Below are 19,427 nucleotides of genomic sequence, written 5' to 3'. Positions count from 1 at the left end.
ACATACTGCAACCTTCAACAGCTCATCAATGAGTTCCATGCACAGGCTGCTTTCGCCTCCTCCTCAGAATGTTCTGGGGAATCACCCAAACATCATTAGATTCAGAAGAATAACTTAGCAAACCAGAATCTTAGCACAGACCACAGACACATAGCCCGGATACAAGTCCTCAGTTGTGAGTCACGGAGGGAGTAAGTCACAAACCTTAGCAAGTTGTGTAATGATCTGGAGCCTGAGAATCATGAGAGCGGGGTTTGCCACCAATTAGCTGTGCAACTTTATGGCTTTGGTCTCCATAAGTGTTTTAAAAAAAAAAGAGGCAAGAGATATTGAGATACTGCATGATCAAACAAAAGTGGGAAATTCTGCATTAAAATAAAGTTGTTTTTTTTTTTTCATTTTAGGACTCCTCAGGGACTATAAATATTTTAAGTTGCACTGTGAGGAGAAGAATAGAGTGCCATGTTTCCCAAGCATATATGATCTTGGAACCCTATTTTCTAATATCATTTCTCAGAACTAGTATTCTACTGAGCACAGTTTAGGAACTGCTAGACAGCCCTTCCCGAAAGCCCTTCCAAGTGGTAATATTCTGAAATTTTACCTTATGAATCTCTTTTTTCTTTCCTCTAATCCTAGCAAGGACCTCCATTGAAGACTCTATATATTCCAAATTCTGCCAACTCCAAAACACCAACTTTTTGCATTGGTAGTAATTATAGCAATATAACAATAACTAACAACTATAATGTAATTGTAGTTATTACAACATAGGGACAGGACTTGGGGGAAATGGAACATATCCTTCTGTCATCACGCCTTCTTTCAAGAAACCTGAAAGCACGGGTAACCAACAGTCTCCACTAGAAAATCTCTGAATGTTCTGACCTTCGAGCTTGTTTTTTAGAAAATGCTTAATGACACACTAAGAAATTCTAGGATTCCAGCACCAGTTTGTATAGAAAATAACAAAATCCTTTGTTTTGCATCAGCTACGTTGTAACTAATTAAGGGGGGAAATTAGCTGCTGGTTTACATGAAAAGACAAGGCCTGATTCTGCTGGCATCTTTGCATTCATGAGAAGCAAGCTGATGGTCTGCTGCCTGTGTGGTGTTCAGTTCAGCCTCTGCTGACTGGGATTTATTAGCCAAGGGTTACAAATATGCAACCAATGCTTTTTTCCAGGTCTTCCACCACAGAGTAAGCACCACCGTGTCCGTCGCCTGCCTGGAAGGCCTGCATCTGAGCCACTCAGGATGCTCCCAGCAGCTCACCCTGGAGCCCAGAATTTTCATTAGATAGAGTTCCTTGCATCTAGGTGCGTGCTGCTGTCATATAAATGTTGCTCCTTTCTTCATGAAGAGGTGGAAAGGGAGACAAACATGCTAATAAACAGCTACTTTTTAACTTTCTTAATGTTTAATAAACAACTTCTTGTCTCTACTTTCATTTTCCCTAAGGTTGAGTCAAGTATAGTCCAAGTGGCTTTGGGAATTGGATACATGTTGCAAAAGCTTGTTTTTGTTCTTTCTTTCGCCGTAGGTGGGCCTCTCGCTGTTGTGATCTCTCCCGCTGCGGAGCACAGGCTCCAGACACGCAGGCTCAGCGGCCATGGCTCACGGGCTTAGCCGCTCCGCGGCATGTAGGATCTTGCCAGACGGGGGCACGAACCCGTGTCTCCTGCATCGGGAGGCGGACTCTCAACCACTGCGCCACCAGGGAAGCCTGAAAACTTGTTCTCTTAATGGGAATTTGTCCTCTTCTGTGAGTTGGGAGGCTTATTCACAAGCAACACTAACCGGAAGAGCCCCACCACTGCTGATGCCCCCTGGGGATAATGAGATGTCCATGCAGACATGAAAGGCTGAATAAAAAGAGGAAGCCACATGCGGGGTCCAAGAGCAGGGTCTAAGTCTCACTGCGCTGGAACAAGGCTACATACAGGCGGCTCCAAGCCAGGTAGGCAAGGGAGCGTCACACCAGGTGGGATGCCGTCCTCGGCTCTCCCAGATTTGCCCTGAGAGACTTTCCTTGAAGTCAGAGAGCAATAGCACATTGACAGTCTCTAGATGGCTGCTGTTAAAATCTCCAAGTGTTCCTTACCTCCCATTTACCTATCAGATTAAACCAGCCCCTTAAAAGAACTCAGAAAATGAGGCCATGTCTTGGGAACATGATTGTGGAGAGTGAGGTGGGGCCTTGAACCTGGGTGACAGAGAATGGCTGGGACTACTCACGAGAACTGCTGGTAGGACATTCACATCCCCCCTGGCTCTGACCAACGGACCAGAGCGCAATAGAGGCGTTAGAGAAGTGTGTCAGGGAAGAATTCCAAAAGGGATCTCAGAAGAGTAAATGGTCAGCATAAGAGCATCCAGAGAAATACAGGTGCTCTCTTCTGGCAATCCCTGCCCAGGCCCCCATGCACGCTCTACCGAGAGTGTTTCTCGTCAGACAGGAAGCTCTCCACAGTCTCACAATAGGAAGATAAAGAAAGAAAACAGTAAAAACAGTGAGCCTCAATCGCTCTAACTCTTTAGCCCTTCCATGTACCCTGGTGACAAAATACATGATTTTTTCTCAGCAGCCAGAGGTCCCATACACTGGAGCTTTAGCCACTTCAGTTCAAGGAGAAGTTTATGCCCAGAGATAGTGACTTCGCTGGTCCCCAAAAGACAGATGAGGGACAGCAGGAACAGGATTAACCTCCTGCATTTGGCTGTTAAGAGAGAGAAAAATTAAAAGCAACAATTCATGTTGGGGAGACGTCATTGCAAGGAAATTAAACAGATAAATATACTGAGGACCCAGAAGCTTCTCCTAATAAACCCATGGAGAGGAAGGGAAATAAACAACTGAGCCGAGTGGCCTTGTTTCCCTCCAGCTGAGACTCTACCTTCTCAAATATCACCCAATCATCCTCAGTAGTGAGAACTCCAAACCTTGGCGGTTCTGTAGTTTTGCCATAAACTTTATTTTTGAGAAGCCAAGAGCAGCAGAAAACCTAACCGTGCATTTTGTTTTTTTTTTTTTTTTTTTGAGAGAGAGCATTGAACTCCCTTTACAGAAATTTTCTGAGGACAAATGAGGTAAAGTAGACTTGAAGATACGTGTTTAAGAGGATCAGACTTCCCTACATCCAGGATATTCAGCCTGAACTGCAGTTAAATTTCAACAAACAAATAAAATAAATCAAGAGTCTTTATCTACTGGGACCAACAAAAACCTTAAAGGAACCCAAATGCATGACCTTTGGGGAAAACCCAAGGGCTACTTAAATAAGCCTCATTTTAATGAACCGTAGCATAGCTGATCGCTGATGCACCCTCAGAACTGCATATTTATACCCCTGTCTGCTGGTAGAATAGGTGGCTGGGCTTTTGTTTTACTTTATCCAAGTGGAATGCATTTCTCTAGGAGCACAGTGGATCTCAGACCGGGGGTCTGGATGGAACCCAAGGAATGTGAGATCAGAGAGTGCCTGAAGTTACCAGATAATGGCCAGCAGGCAATGAAGCTTTTGATTCTGTAAAATAAAGAATTGGACTAGATGAACTCTTAGGAGTCTTCCAGCTTGAACATTCTGTGATTCTATGATTCCACCCCACATTCCATATTCATTGACAAACAAGGAAAATCTGATCTGGACTGGTGGTTTTTGAAACCTCACGATTCCATAAAGTACCAGGAAAATGTGGTCATTCCAGACATATTTAATTTGTGTGTATTTCATCATTGCTGAGCCCTTCCCAAACATTCAAATGGGACTAGGGTTCAGGGGCATTTGAAAAAAATCACAGAAAGGTTCTCGCTCTTCAGTTTGTGTTATATTAACCTAAGGGAGAAATAGTAAAGATTCTGAGCCATTCTTAACGGGTGACTATAATCCTGAAGGCTACAATCAGATCTATACCGGAAAACTCTGAGGAGAGAAATGTCCTTGAGGGAAGAGCTTGGAAAGAGTTCAGAATGGTCAGTCTAGAAGTTTCGCCCAACTATTATTTGTGATATTTTTGGCTGAGGCTCGCCATATGTTAGGAAACTTAAAATGGCTTTGTTTTTCAAAAACGAAATGTATTCGAACAATAAGAACAAAGAAGTTATACATTTACTTTTTAAAATCAAGGTTTAATTTACATCCAGAAAATTCACGCTTTGTAGTTACAATTCTGTGAATTGACAAACACACGTGATCATGTATAACTACCACCACAATCAAGTTACAGAATAGTTTCATCACCCAAAAGAATTCTCCCTTTTGCCTCTTGGTAGTCAATCCCTCCCTCACTGTCCAGCTACTGGCAACCACCTATCTACTCTGCTCTTATGGCTTGCCTTTGAAAGAATGTCATATACATGGAATTATATAGGAGTCAACCTTATGAGTCTGGTTTATTTCACTAGCACAATACATATAAGATTCATCCGTGTTGTACATGTATCAATAGTGTGTTCGTTTTTATTGCTGTGTGGTATTCCATTGCATGGTTAGACCACAGCTGAGAGCCATTTGGGTTGTTTTCAGTTATTGACAATTACAAATAAAGTCACTATTAACATTCCCATACAGGTTTCTGTGTGATGTAGGTTTTAATTTCTCTAGAGTAAGTACTTGGGGAATGAGATTGCTAGGTCTGTACACACTACGTGTATGTTTATAAGAAATTGCCAAAATGTTTTCCAAAGTGGCTGAACCACTTGGCATTTCCACCATCTTTGTACTACAATTCAAGTTTCTCTACAATCTTGCCCACACTTGGTACGATCAGTGTTTTTCTTTAAGAATTTCTAATAAATGTGCAGTGATATCTCTTGTGGTTTTAATTTGCATTTCCCTAATGACTACTGATGTTGACCATAATTTCATATACTTATTTGCCATCCATATATTTCTTTGGCGAAGTGACTGTTCAGATCTTTTGCCCATTTTTAACTGGGTAATTTTCTTATCGTTGTCTTTTCATTGTTTTGTTCTTTTATAATCTGGATGTAAGTCCTTTATCAGATATGTGATTTGAAAATATTTCTCCTAGCTTGTCTTTTCATTCTCCTAAGAGTGAATTTTGAAGAGCTACAGGCCTACTTTTGAAGCCCACAATTTAGGGTTGAGAGATAATGGAGAGATGGTAAAAGCTCATACCTCTTATTTGATCTCCATCTTCTCTGTTGCAAATGTTCTCCAGAATGAATATTATGCTACAAACACTAGCAGGAGGGGGTTGAAACATCCAACGTTATAATAAATTTTAATAGAATATCTTGCTCTCTGAACAAGAATCTGTTAGAGGGAATGTCATCCCCTGAAGCTAAGAATAGTGCAAATGTGAGGTGTGCCAGTGAGGAAATGGGAAGACTAGTAGAGGAGCTGGAGGACTGCAGACCCACCAAATTGTCTTAGTTCAAAACAGAGAAAGAGACGGAAATAGCACCTATCAAAGGACCCTGAACACACATCAAAGCCAACAAGACTCCAGAATAGGAAGATATGGTGAGGACATGGACAGTTAATAGTTTCTACTAGGAGTTAGCATGAGTTCACTAATAGGTCACATTAGATTAACCTACTTTTCCTACTCCGGCAGGCCAAAAAAATGTAGCAGATACAGAACATGTGATGTCTGCATTTTACAAAGTATTCTTTAAATAGCTTAGTTGATAATATGGGAAAATGGGGATGAGATGATCCTTCAGTTAGTTACATTTGTAATCTTTGAAGAAATACATGCAATGGCTCAATGGAAGCTAGAGAGTTTGACGCGATTCTCTCATTCCAAATAATTTTATCAATGATTCATATAAACATATGGGAGATAGGCATTCTAAATTTGTAGAAAGCTGGAAATGATTATAAATTCACAAGTGATTATGAATGATTTAGGATCCAATAAAGACTAAACACATATTTCCAAGCCAGGCTGAATACAATAAGATGAGTTTTAAAAGAGATAAATTTAAAGTCCTGCACGCCCAAAAACCAGTTTGAGTTCTGGGTAGTGAAGGATACAGGACTTAGCATGAAGAGGAAAGATCATGGCTGATGGTTTAAGTCAACAGTAAGCCTCATATGAGTCACCAAGGAAGTATGATGTCCAAAAGTCCTAATGTGCAATCCTGAGATATATTGATGGAAGTTTATTATTTTAGAATGAGGAAGGATGATAATTCTATTGGGGCACACCTGGAGTTTGTGTCCAGTTTGGGGCAAGATTACAAACTGGAACATGTTCTAAGAGCCGTAGTCATCCATATAATATAAGCAATGACCCAGAAAATGGCAAACGATGGACCTGTGAGGGAAGAAATAAAGACTTTGGGAGACTATAGGTGCTGACATAAAATAGGGGAAGTTTTACAAGTAACTGAGGAACCAGAATTGCTCAAAATAACTCCCGAGAGGTTATAACCCCAGAACTAAGACCAAGCGGAGAAAAGTCCTGGGAGGAGAAAACTTCTGAATAGCTGCATAAATATGGAACGCTTGCTTTGAAAGTTCGTGATTCTTCTTTTTTAAAAGGAGGCATTCAAAAATAAGCCAGATTATACCCAGGAGAGAATGCATATAAAGGACATTGAAAAATGCAATAAGTAGATGAATAAAATAACTATGAAGGTCTTATCCAACCTAATGAGTATGTGTGTCAATGATCATATGATTCTTGTTTGAACTCTCACTTTTCTGAAACTTGGGGAAAAAGGGAAAATTAACAAATATGTAGTGGGAACTGGGACTCATAGCTACAAAAGAATATTTGGAATCAATTTGGAAATGTTTCCAAGAAGTTGCATTTGGACAGTTTGGTTGCTTTTGAATTTTGTGTCAAACTGAAAATTAGATTTTAAGATTTTATGAGTTGCAGAGATATTAAATTTTTTACATGATTGCTTGTACTTGACATTCATAAGAAATCATAAGCAACTGAAAGGAAAGTAATAAACAAATACAATGTTAAATAAGGCAAGAATTTTTCATTAGATATAGTGAGAGCTGTGTAGAGCTTTGGCAAAATTAAAAAAGAGAAAATAAACATGTGAAAGGGGAAAAAAGTGTATTTCATAGCTGGGCTCAATACTGATCAATAGTAATAATTCTCTAGAATAATCAGTGGGGAATTAAGGTGAACAAAAATTCGTAAATGGTGTGATAGGCTGCATATAAGACAAGATAATAAGCTGAAATAACAAAGAAAAATTCATAGGGATACACATGCATGGCAGGGAAACTAAAAACCACTGAAATCTTGTCAATACAGTTAATCACATACCTTCTCTAAAACCAGATCAGCACTAAGTTCTTTCAGGAAACCATCCCACTTAATCAAGAGTGGTTAAATGGCTAAAAACAATCAATCAGTTCAGAAGCTGAAAAGTGCACATGTTCTGGGGGTGGAAAATGACAGTGCCAGACCCAAAGAAAAAATAAAAGTGAACTGAATTAAAATTTTCGAGGCTTATGTATGCTTCTTGGCAGTACAATCATCACCATTTAGCATAACGTGTAATATATAACACACATATACGTACACATGCATACATATTATAGACGTATATGTTTACAGATACAAAAACTTTTTTCCTGTTATTCCTTTTTCCTTTACCCTCATCACTCAAGTCTACATTGGGAATAAAAATGTAGAATTTTCACATATCTATGTAGGTCTCAAGCAGTGAGAAAATCTCATTCATGAGTTTTTAAAGTATAAATAATACCATGACTAGGATTCTGTAGTCATATGGGCTCTGTCTGTACAGCTCAACTAAATATCCTAAAATTCCTTTTGGGGAAAATTTTTTTGGTTGTAATCAGAGTTAGTCTGATACCCAAGCAAAGGAGGCAGTTGTGACAATTGCATTTCTTCATTTCTTTGACAATCACATCTAAGTATTTTCATTATTAGAAATGTTATTATTCTTTTTGGTTAAGCACAGTATTCTGCCTATAACTTTCTTTAACAAACAGAGTTCCCAGAGAAGAAGTAAGCCATTAAGTTCTAAAAGCTGAATGACAATTAGTTTGTCTGTGTCTTTCCTACCCAGCAAGAGGACAAAAGAAGAATAGAGGAACCTTAAATACACACCACAGTGGTCAAAGGGAAGAGGTGAGGGGGTCAGGAAAGGAAGGGGACAAGAAAGTGAAGTCAATAGACCACATCTCTCACAAATTCCACTATTCTTTCCACCTTTGCTCCAGCAGACCCTGGCTTTCGTAATGACCATTCCCAACGCATAATGATCAGCACAACACAACTTGGTAGAGCTGATTTTACCTCAGTGATGATCAAAATAAATGTTTTAAAAACCATTAAAAGGGACTTCCCTGGTGGCACAGTTGTTAAGAATCCGCCTGCCATTGCAGGGGACACAGGTTCGATCCCTGGTCTGGGAAGATCCCATGTGCTGCAGAGCAACTAAGCCCGTGTGCCACAACTACTGAGCTTGCACTCTAGAGCCCGTGAGCCACAACTACTGAGCCCATGTGCCACAACTACTGAAGCCCACACGCCTAGAGCCCTTGCTCTGCAATAAGAGAAGCCACCGCAATGAGAAAGACCCAATGCAGCCAGATAAGTAAATAAATAATAAGCAAATAAATCTTTTTTAAAAACCATTAAAAAATGGCTTGATCTCCTCATTTCAGGTCATCTTCAGGAGAATACTAAAGAAATTCCCTCCTGTTGATCAATACATTTGTTTCTAAAGAAAATTCTGAAAACTGCCTCTCCATTAAAGCATCTGCTGTATTATAGATGTGACTCTATGTGGCTTTGTATGAGTGTCTCACAAATACCACCTCCTCCATGAAGCCTTCTCTGATTCCACAACACTGCTCCCTCATCATCACACCTTCAGGCTCTTCTAGGGCTCTGTAAGCCCTTCTCTTAGCACTTCCTTCTCTCAAATGAATCATTTAAATTCATCATCCCAGCTAGAGAGCAAACTCTTACATTCCCAGCATCTAGGCCAATACTTGGCACAATGATGGCATTTGAGAACACTCCCACACAGGAATGCTCAAATACCAAAAGACTTGCTACATTTTAAGTGTATGTTCTTTGACTATCTCTTTAGACTATGAGTTTCTTGGCAAATACATTTAATTATAGGATAAGGCTGCCCAGCAGCAATGCTTTCTTCCAAGTGTCTCCTTTTGGATTACCCGAACTTATTTTTCCTTCATAACTTAGAAAATTTTCAATCTGTTACCTAACCCTTAATAAATACTAGGTGATGATCCTGTACCACCAGGAAGATAGATTAGATGACTAATTTGGAATTTTCCTTCTTCACAGAACCATTTTAGAAGCATTAACAAGCAAATATTATATTAACTGGCAATTCAGACAACAGTTATAATTTTAGTCTTGTCAGCACTGCCTTCATTTCATTCTTGTGAAAATATCAGTGTGTTTGGGGAGATCTCAGGGAAATGAACCAAACCTGTTTAGCCAGAACAACTCAATCCTCCTTTCTTTTGAGTCCACATCCTTTTAGTCTGTGGACCAATGTTGAAACCATTTCCCTCCTGCAAAGGAGCCTGCCTTTGCCAAGCCAAACAGAAGTCACAAAGGCAAATGCAACAGGTGCCCTGGCTCAGCCTCCAGGCCCTACCTTTGATGATTAGCAACAGGCATCTTCCCCGTCCTTCTGTTAGCTTCCACGTTATGCTCATCGACCTCCCGTGGAAGTTCCAAGTTCTTTGACAAGAGCCCATGGAGGCCAGTTGGATTCTCTTGAAGAGTTTAAATTCCTCCACCCTACCTAGTCAAGAATAAATTCAGAAGTTACGAAAGTTCTGGAATCAATGGTTTCTTTTTTATGCAATCACTGATTAAAACAGCAAAAATGTTAAGTGCCCGTGAACGTCAACGTTCGTTTTGAGATAGTATTGTATATTTTAAGTACATGTAGTAGGACTGAAATATATATCCAATAACCCAGATATACCCTACACCTTTTGCTATTATATCTAACTCATCTCGTCTTTCTCTAGAATCCTGATTAAGGTAGGGGGGAAAAAAGCCTTCTCTTCCAAATTAAAATTGTTTCCTTTGGGTTAATTCAGTCAACGGTAAGTTTCTCACTTTTGTAGTTCCCCCCACCTGGCTCCACCTTCCAAAGGTGGCATCTAGGTGCAGGGGAGTCTTACATGTCCCTCATTGCTCTTTTCTTCCCTCTGTAGCACATTGTGCTTGATCTTGTCTTGTCCCTAGGAATCCTCCTATGACATCTGTTGAGATGAAACTGCTCCCTGGCATGGCACCACTTTAACTGCTGCTGATTCCTTGTCTTGACTGAGTGCTTAGGGGTCTCCTCCGCAAGGCATACAGAAATATTTAGATCTCCTAAAGGCCACACCTAGCCTATAGGTTACGAGCACATCAAGTCTAGCCTATCTGCCTTGATAGGCAGTACTTTACCTGGTTGGCACAATAATGTTCCAATGCATGGAGAAAGAAGCAAATTCTCTAGGGAACTGGTTTCAATGTTTCTTGTCTGGGAAGTAAGGAGGAAGCCCTCCTACACCGGGAGTTTCCCAGAACTACCTGGGTGTTTCTGCTTCTCACTTCCATTTCTTGGGGTTTTCTCCAAGAAAGGAAAACTAGGACAATAATATCTGACTTCTTGTCTCTCTTCCTCCTATCTTCCGGTCTCCATGGGAAAACAAAACAAAAGAAAACACAGAAACAAAAAATCTAAGTACCCTGGTGGGAACTTTCCTTGCAACAGACTTCAACATTTCTATACAATGACTTATAGTAAAACTCTATGAAGCAAGTGTGTCAGGCTTGGTTTTTGATATTTAGAGAGAGAGAGAATTAGAAATTTAATAAATTCTCTTCCTTCTCAAGAAAACTAGATTTCAAAACCGTTCTATTACTATGGACTCAAAAAGTCATTTTTGAGACTCATTCCAGGGCAAAAAAAAACAAAAAAACTTTATAGCTAGTCTTAATGACAGATAGCCTTCAGGAAAAGATGATTTTAAAAAGAATGAAAAATACAACTGTTATATATTTTCAAAATATTGATATACCTTTAGATGTTTTTCTGATAATGAGAAACAACAGACGTGTTATATTAAATCACACCGTCTCTACAATGTGGTCTATTCTAGAGAGTTGATCGAAGGAAATGAGACAAAGAAAGGCATGACAAACTCCAAATAAATATAAATAATTTCCCTAAAAGCATTTGGACGTGATGTTTTAAAGTAAAACTTACAGTTTAAAAAACGAACAAACCGAACTGACATATGTACAGCCTGCTATATGCCACACGGTGGAGAAAGAATAAAGAAATGAATAAAGATCACAATCGTAATCATTTTCATTTTCTTGCTTGTTCCTTGATGATACTACTCCCTTATTCCTTTTTAAAATACCTGTCTGGGCTTCCCTGGTGGCGCAGTGGTTGAGAGTCTGCCTGCCGATGCAGGGGACACAGGTTAGTGACCCTGTCCAGGAAGATCCCACATGCCACGGAGCGGGTAGGCCCGTGAGCCATGGCCGCTGGGCCTGCGCGCCTGGAGCCTGTGCTCTGCAACAGGAGAGGCCACAACAGTGAGAGGCCCGCGTACCGCAAAAAAAAAAAAAAAAAAAAAATTACAAAAACAAAATAAAATACCTGTCTGTCTGTGTTTCTATGTCACACACACATACCCATACAAAGATTTATCTATATCCTATACTAACAGCAAGGCAATGATAATACTTTGCTGTTTTCTAATTTTTTTTTTTAGATCATAAGAGATCATTTATTCTATCAACTGATCTTACATTAGACTTCATTGTACACGTTGAGTTAGACGAGGGCTGTTTTCTAATTCTTATAATAAATGTGAGAAGAAGAGAAAGCATTTGTAACCACACATATAGATAATAAAAATGAGATTCAATAGGTTTAGGTAACCTGCCCAAAGTCACTCAACTAACAAGCTGAGACTTAAATCTAAGTCCTTTGACACTGAGTTGGCGACTTCTTCCATGCACCATTTTACAACTCCTTGTTACAAGAACCTCTCCAAGGATTGGTCCAATTTTCCCCCAATGCGCCAGGGAACATGTGGTTCAGAACTCTGGATATGTAAGCCTAAAGAGACAAAGCTAGATACCCTATTCTAGTATATTCTGTATACTGCTGCCTACCAAGTTTGACACTTGTTCCCTAGTTTTCTTTTTCATACTAATAAAACTGTATTTAAGTTGGGCACCTACCCTCCCCATTTCCCTTTTCTGCAGCAACACATGAAAGTGAAGGCAATCTGTCCTGGACCGTGTGGACCAGGACAAGCCTAGGGATGGTGGACCAACAGGATAGGAGGGTCCGGGAATGTCATTCTGTGGAACCATCCTGCCAGTCCGAACTGCTTAACCCTAGACTGTTAATAAACTGCGAAATAAACTTTAATCTTATTTAAGCCACTTTTATTGTTGGTCTCTCTTAGACGAGGAGAACTTGTACTTTAACTAATGTGTTTATCTTCCCAAATCACTCTTTAGCATATGCTCATATTTAGAAATCACTGACAGTTTTCCATTGCCTACAGAGTGATATCTGAGCCTGGCAGTCAAGGGTTTCACAATCAGGCCCCCACCTACCTTCCCCTCATTATTTCCACAACTTCTTTTCATTCCAGCCAGACTGATGGACTGTTTCTTGAACATGCCTCCATTATCCCTCCTCCCCAAAGACTCTCCCCAATGAATCCTAATTTCTGTTTAAAACCCACTCTATTCTTGCAGTGCACTGTTTACAGCCCACCTTTGAATCCACAGTACTCAATGCCCAGAAAATGCTTAATAAAGATTATTTTGCTGAAAACGAGAAGGCAGAGGAGGCTCTTAGAAGAGGGAGGAAGAAAAGGAAGATATAAGAAGAAAGAGTAGGAGAAGGTGAAAAGAATGGGGAATGGGGGATTATTGTGTTTTGTCAATGTCCATAACGATGTAGTAGTATAGGTGATGGGTTCAAAAAAGAAACTTCAAAGCTTTGAAAGCATGAAAGGAAACCCTGTGGCCATAAGCGTGTTTTCTATTTTTCATGAACTTTCTCTTTATTATTTATTCCTTGGGAAGGCAATTAGGCAAATAAGAAACATTTAAAAAATTGGTTTCCATTCATTTACTGAGCTATTTTCTCCTCATGTGGAGTAATTTGAATACACCACAAATTAATTTTCTCTCAATGCTGCCAAAATGTCTTAGAACATTTTAGGATATTCAGAGGGGCTATTTGAAACTGTATTTATTTTTCAGGGCAATCTTACTGAAAGTGAAAATCCAAGCATATTGGTATATTTAAAAGAAATGCCATTCTGTTTTCACTTAAGACTTTGGGAGTTGTTTTCCCCAAGCTGTATCTAGGCAGCATATTAAATTATCCTCCTTTTCAAGAAAAATTTATTTGGAATATTGAAAAAGGTAATGTAGGGAGAATTAGCAAGAGTCCTACGAAAAAGTGTCAGTTCATTTAAAAGAAGATTACATAAGACGGTGGTTAACTAAATGTTATTAACCTCAACCAAGGTGTAAAATAATACTGAACCATTGAAATTTTTCTTCCGACTTCAGGTTTCCATGTCTTTATCCCCAAACCTGTATTTATAAGTATTCCAATATTTTTGAAGAGTGTACCCTCATGGTGGTTACTATACTGAACGATGTTTCCTCCAGTATTCCCCAAGAGCAAAGGTAACAAGTGAACCTCGCGGTATCGGAGAAAAGTAAGTACTATTTGTTTCTACACACAAAGAACAGGGTTTCCCCTGTCAAGCACTGGACCCAAAGAACGTTGGTGCGTCTCCTTGGTACCAGACAAAACTTGAGGATAAATTTAGCCTGAAGGTATTAAGAACCAGCTTGCAGGAGGGCCAGGGTGATCTTCCTGCTCTCAGTGACCAGAAAAAGGGCCAGCCCTCTGGAGAGCAGGACTCAATCTACAAGTTTTGTTATGCAGATAAAAAAGTCTGTCACAAAACCTTTAAACTGGGCTATTTGTATTCCACCCAAAGATAGTATCATCAAGAGCAGACTGAAGTCTGCTTTGGATTTGTATTTTCCAGGCCCCCTATATTGTAAAATGGTTTACTAAGTTAAAAATCAGAGATACAAATACCTGACACTCTCTTCTTTACGAGACTAAAACTAGGACTCATGATTTAATACCAACAACTCTCGTAATGATACACAAGTTACTTTTAGAATAACAATAACATCTTACACTTGCATCACATTTTATATTTCACATTCATTATTTCCTAGTGCGTTATTTCTGTGTGAGTGTCTTGTTAAATATTTGGAAAATGTGTCATTCCAGGTTGCCAATATTTATATTTAATACACGTTTAATTCAACAAGCACTAATTGGACAGCTATTATCTTCCAAATTCATGTCACACTCTAAACACATTTACTACAATGAGCCAAAATGTTTTTTCATCACAACCTTAGATAAATGGATCCGTTATATCACAAATCTCATGTCTATCACATTAATAAACTATACTTCCCTATATAACATTTTCGGTAGAAGGAAGGAGGTTAAGAACATACCTAAATCAAGCAAGCTTTGGATAACTAAGATTTTCTCTAGATATGGTTCTATAAACTGGGGTAAGCTTAAGTTTTCTCCTTGAAGTAGCTGCCCATTTTCAATCACCAAATATGTTATAGAAGAGCTCTGATGTCATGTTCCATGTAGATTAGCAAAACTATATAGCAAAAAGGGATAGGCAACACTACTTTCTTTTACACAAGCGAGTCTTCTCCCCTGATACTTTGGATTTGCGTTAATCTGCAGATGGTTCCCACCACCAGAAGCTATCCTTATGTGCCCTCAGCTTTTATAACTACTTGCTGCCCACTCTTCTTGTTCCACAGTCACGCCTTAAGGTCTTTTAGCCAACTCTTGCCTCCCAGTTGACTCTTTCCCTGGAATACACCCTAGTCTCATCTTTTTCTCCTAGATAATCCGTTCTTCTCCATAGACAGTATGTCCAAACAACTCCAGTGACTTTTCCAACAACCCACACACCCTCTTAAATGGATGTTTTACTCATACAATCATGATGCTTTTGTTTCCATCAGATTCTCTGTGTTGGAGGGTTTGAAGAGAAGTGCCCTGGTTTTTAAGTTTAAGAGCTAGGATTCATCGGATGCTTGCGTCGTGCTAGATGTCATGATAGGACTCTTGTTTGAGCTCCATTACAATTTGTGGAGGTCTTTATCAGTCTCACAGTATGGATGAGGAAACATCCTCAGACAGTTAAGTGACTTGCCTAAATGTGTTGCTCATGGTGGGGCAAATGTAGCCCTTTACCAACGTTTCAGCATCGTTCATGACGCAGCCAGGAGACCGATGCCTGTACCTGGTAATTCAACAGAGGAAGCTTATCATGGGGTATTTTTCACAAAGGTGTGAGAAGAGACCAAAAGAGTAAACATTGGAAGGGAGGCAACCAGGAATTTTCAGCTACAAGAGGCTGCTATCATCCCCAGAATTGGCTGGACAAAAGGAGGGAATGATGTAACCAGAGTCCAGGAACTGAAGACACAGTAGATGCTGAAGCCAGCTGGCTCAGACAAAAGAATTTGGGGCCGTGGAGGAACAAGCTGTCTATCAGGAGCTGGAGCTTCACAAGGGACAGTCACTACTAAAGATATCCTTGAATCAGAGAGGTCGAGATAAGTGCCCTGGATTATTCCTTCCTCTATCCCCCCTGTCTCCTGCCAGTGGCTCCCAGTTCCACTACCAGGGAGAAGCTGACTGGTGAACAAGTCTTGGAAATAACAAGAATAGCGTCTCTGCAACAGAGACGAGAAGGGAGTAGAGGCAAGACAGGAAATGGATTTGATAGTAATCAGGCAACAGTCTACCTGACTCCAAAGTCCATGCTGACTTCACTAAGACATGACTGATGCCCTCCTTTATTTGCATCCAGTATTGATCACTGAGTACAGCCTGTGCCTGTAACAGACAAGCCACCCACTTATTGACTGAATAGTGTCTTTTCTTCCTCCTAAGCATTGACAAGCACCTCACGCAGCGACTGGAACATAATAGTCACTCAGTGACTATTGGTCTTTCATTCTCTCTCAAATGTTGACTAAGCCAATCAAATTATCTACGGTAGTGTAAAAATAAACCTAAGACACGTATCTCAAGTAACTAAATATTAAGAAGAGACATAATTCTTTCCCATAATTCAAGGAAGGTAAGAGAACAGTATAAATTTTCAGTTTTGGCCTTTAGGTGACATTATTTCATGAACTTCATTGCTAAGTGACGCCATGGCTCAGATGACCAGAAGTTCACCACCCAAGCCAAAAAGCTGTCTAGGTAGCCTGGGAGGTCTTAGGAGAGCTGACTGTCACTCACTGCTTGGCCCCCACCCGTCTCTTCCTGAAGGGAAGAAACTGCCGATGGCACTTAATGCTGGTGAAAAGTCACTCGAGCAGCCTCTTCATTGCACCAGTGATATTGTGTTTGGAATTCATTACTTCTCAAGTGTCCTCTATTTGATCTATTTCACATTCATAAGGAATATGAAATCCAAAACCAGTGCAGACTAAATTACCCTCATTACTTGATCTTAAAAGTAATTCCCTAACATATGGAAGAGGGAAAATTTTGGGAAAATGTCAGTGGGTCTGCAGCATCAGAGTGACAAAGTTCCCATTGCTGGATACTCACTCAAACATATTTAAGCCCTTTCATTATAAAAATTACATGAGAAATTTCACAAGAACCATCTTACTAGTAGAATTCTAGGTATTTCCTGTTCCCAAGGGCAGAGAAATACTGCAAAACCAACATTTTTTTTTTAATGATATTTCAGTGCTGTCTTTCTTGGCTGAAAACAGAAAAAGCAAGAGACACATGAAAATGAAAGAGGAAAAAAAAGTTAATTAAACATTTTGAGCCTTTAAATAGTTAGTTTTTATGTTAAGCCTCTAATCCAATTTGTATTTTCCAAACAAGTTTGACCATCCCTGGTGACAACATCATGAATAAATTAAAATAAATACGTCTGCTTCGTCTAAGTTTAATTCTTCCATGATTACTACAATGAGAAATAATTATTACCATTTCAGTGGGAATTCTGAGCACCACTTGATTGAACTGCTTGGCCGTTTATACATTTCAGAATAAAATTTTATCTGCTACTACTCATTTGGAATACAGTCTTAGATAAACTCATTCGAGCTGGTGGCATATTCTAATATTTATTAAAGTCTGTGAAATGAATTCACGTTGAATATGATCTCTTTGGTCTGAAAGCTGAATATCAAGCCAGCATAAACTTCAAGTCTTCTGGCAGGAAAGTAAAGAACGTCTCTCAGTTTCAGACCACCCCCCCTCAAGCACACACACGTGTTTTCCTCCATCATATTACCCAGAAGGCTGCTATAAGAAGAGTGGGCTGACTCTTGGTCTCTTTTGCTCTCAAATCAATTCTTCTCCTACCCTAGGCTGCTCTGAAACAAGGAGGTGCTGCCCCCTGCAGGCTTCTCCCAGAGTTCTCCGCTGGCTCTCGCTTCAGCCAAGGAGAGCAGGGAGACTGGAAAGTAGGGGAAAAGGAACAACCTGGACATTTGTACTTCAGGCTACATCTCCCGCACAGCTTCATGGCGGGAAATGCCAGCTGCAGTTCAAAGTTCCACTGCACGACCCCAACCTCTGGGATCCCATAAAAATCCTACTGCCCTATATAAATATAGCAAATCAACATGTTGTACACATTAAACTTACACAGGTTATACATCAATTATATCTCAATTTTTAAAGAATACTCTCCTTTTGTCTCTCATGTTATGGCTTCCTCTGTTGCTAATCTCTGGGTTGCTACTCTATCTCCTATTTGGTTTCTCCGAACTTCCATCATATATTAATCAATTTGCCCTATTCAATGTCCATTTTTTAAAATACTTTGAGTGGTTTTTATTTCCCTGGTTGGATACTTACTAACATAAATAGTTTAAATCAAAGCTGAAAAGAATTGTAACCCACTATGTTCTATAACCCCTCACAGAGGCTTCATAGAAACCAAAACCCTGAGAGAAAGAGAGAAGAGAAGAGGGGACAGAAAAAGAGAGGAAAGGAGGAGAGAGGAGAGGAGGAGAAAGGAGCGAAGTCTCTCCCCATGCGCCTCTACTGGCTTCAGTGGTGTTCTCTGTAGAGATTACTATCTAGGTCTTTTTCTTTCTTCATCATTTACTCCCAAACGGAAGCAAGTCTGGCTGATATTGGCCATGATATTCCCCACTTCCACGCCAGATTCTCTACACTCTTCCTGTAATCAGAACAATCCAGGTCCCCCAGAACACAGCAAGGATAGGCATAGTCCATGGCTGGCTGACCCATCCGAGGTTCTGTACCCAAAGCTATCCCTGCTCTGTCCCTCCTTCTCCTCCAAGATGGAGAAGATCTTGGAGTAGTTAAGAACTTCCCAGAAACTTCAAGGGGAAGTTCAATTGCTTAAAGCAGCATGATACATCCCCAGGCCTCAGAAGCCTCACTTCTGGCACTGCTAACCCGAAGAACTCCAGCATGCCTGTCAAGGCAGCTGCCTCCAGAAGCCCCCAAGCTTGCTGTCTGCAGGGCTCAAGAGAATTCCTCTCCAACTCTGCACGTCACTTTCCACCTGAGCTCCAAGGAAGCTCCACCAGCCAGAATCTCCAAAGCTTGAACAGCCAGTTCTTTGGTGCTCATTTCTCTAAGGATAGGAATTGCAAACAGTCCCCTGAACCAAAGGGGAGTAGGTCATGCTCGTCAACATTGCTTCCCTCTTCCCTTCCTCAGACCTACCTCACCTTCCTCCCACTTCAAAATGAAACAACAGTGACAGGGGATATTCAGAAATGTAAAAAGTTCCTCAGCAGCCGGGACGCTGTGGGAAGTTATATACGATCCAGCCTCTGACCTCCACGTAATCCTGCATACTGAGAGAGATGAACTTGTACATACAAGTGGTAAATGCTAATACGGCTCTACACACAGAGAGCTGTGGGCCCACATGGAAGGGAAAAGCCAGGCCAGTTGCGGAGGCGGGGAGGCAGAGAGGCCACACCTCTGTCCTCACCCCTGCTCCAGCAGACTTGTAGTGAACACTGAGGGTTCGCAGAATATCAGCGTGTCTAAGATTCACGTAAAAATCACAGTGACTTTAGCCACAGGGATTAAAGGAATTCAATTACTGTTTCATTTTTCTCAGTTCTCTATCGGGTTTTTGTTGTCATTGTTTTTACGTGTGTTCATTTTTCATAAAAACCCAAGTTCTATGGAGAAATTCTAAGTATATTGACTGAGCAAAGGCTCTTATTGCCAAAATTTCTTGCTGTGAGAAGAACTATAAAGTAGAAAGAGTATCTGGGAAAAGAGAAGCTGATTCTGGATTCATGGGCCTAATAATTATCTTCATATTGATCCT

Source organism: Stenella coeruleoalba (assembly GCF_951394435.1).
Source record: "Stenella coeruleoalba genome assembly, chromosome: 5".
Taxonomy (NCBI): domain Eukaryota; kingdom Metazoa; phylum Chordata; class Mammalia; order Artiodactyla; family Delphinidae; genus Stenella; species Stenella coeruleoalba.
This window is presented reverse-complemented; position numbering follows the sequence as displayed.